This window comes from Microtus ochrogaster, chromosome 16 (assembly GCF_000317375.1).
Source record: "Microtus ochrogaster isolate Prairie Vole_2 chromosome 16, MicOch1.0, whole genome shotgun sequence".
Taxonomy (NCBI): Eukaryota; Metazoa; Chordata; class Mammalia; order Rodentia; family Cricetidae; genus Microtus; species Microtus ochrogaster.
Window position 1 is genome coordinate 22,371,417 of NC_022018.1, and position 1,147 is coordinate 22,372,563.

Genomic DNA, 1,147 nt, shown 5'->3' on the forward strand with positions numbered 1-1,147 from the left:
CAGGCTGGTCTCAAGCTCATAGAGATCCTCCTGCCTCTGCCTTCCGAGTGCTGGGATTAAAGGCATGTGACATTTCCCCAGCTGTCCTGTTTCTTTTAAATTTCTCTGTATACTGGCCTCCTACAAGACTTATCTTCCTAGCTTTCGATTTTATCTCTTCTGTGTGTACACATGACTAGACTTTCAGCAAGAATGCGAACAAGACCAGCTCAGGAAAAGCGCTGAGCTTTTCAGATTTTCCGGCCAGGTCAGGGCACAGCTGCACAATAGCATTGCATGCAGCTGCAGTTCCACAGCGATGCCTGGAACACCCACTGCATTTAATGTCTTGAAAGCAGTCAGCAATTAACAGCTCGCTCGTGCCCCTCCCTCTCCCTCTCTCCCTCCCTCCTTCTCTTCTCTCCCTCTCCCTGCTTTCCCTTCCCCCGCATTGCAGGTTATAGAAGGCGGTGGGGTGGGGGGTGGGAGCACGCACAGAACCGAGAAGCTACTACTACTCTCTGTGTGCCAGATTCCTGCAACGCGTGTCCTGACTCAGACCACTGGGTTATGCTGCCGCCTGCTGGCCAGAGTGAGACATTGAGCCAAACACGCCGGGAGGGAAATTGTAATTCAGAGCTCAGCTTGACTAATGTTAATGAATAAGTACACAGACTCTTTAAGGAAATGGGGGTAAATCTCTTTGAAATAAAGCAGCAATCCCCAGAATGAAAATCGCCACTCTAAATGTCACAAATGACGAGGAAGTGCGTGTAACAACCAAGTCTCGAATTCCACGCGGAGTTATCGGTAGGAGACCCTGAAAGGCGGGCGTTGCCTTAGTTCTCAGACTCACACACCGTGAGTCATCTCTCAAATAACCTTGGAGTAGTGATGACCCCTGGCCAAGGCTCCATTGCTGTCAGTTAGAGCTGCTTATAACCCCACTCTTCGAGCCTGGCTTCTGCAAACTTGTCCTGGGTCTTGTCAACGTTAGGTGTAGACATATATACGTGGGTGCCCTGGCATTTGTGTGCCTGCGTGGAGAGGCTAGAGGTCAACTTCAGGTACCGTTCCACACTGCCCACCTGGTTGGATTTTTTGTTTGTTTGTTTTTGTTTGTTTGGGTTTTTTGCTTGTTTGTTCATTTTTTATTTGTTGGTTGGGT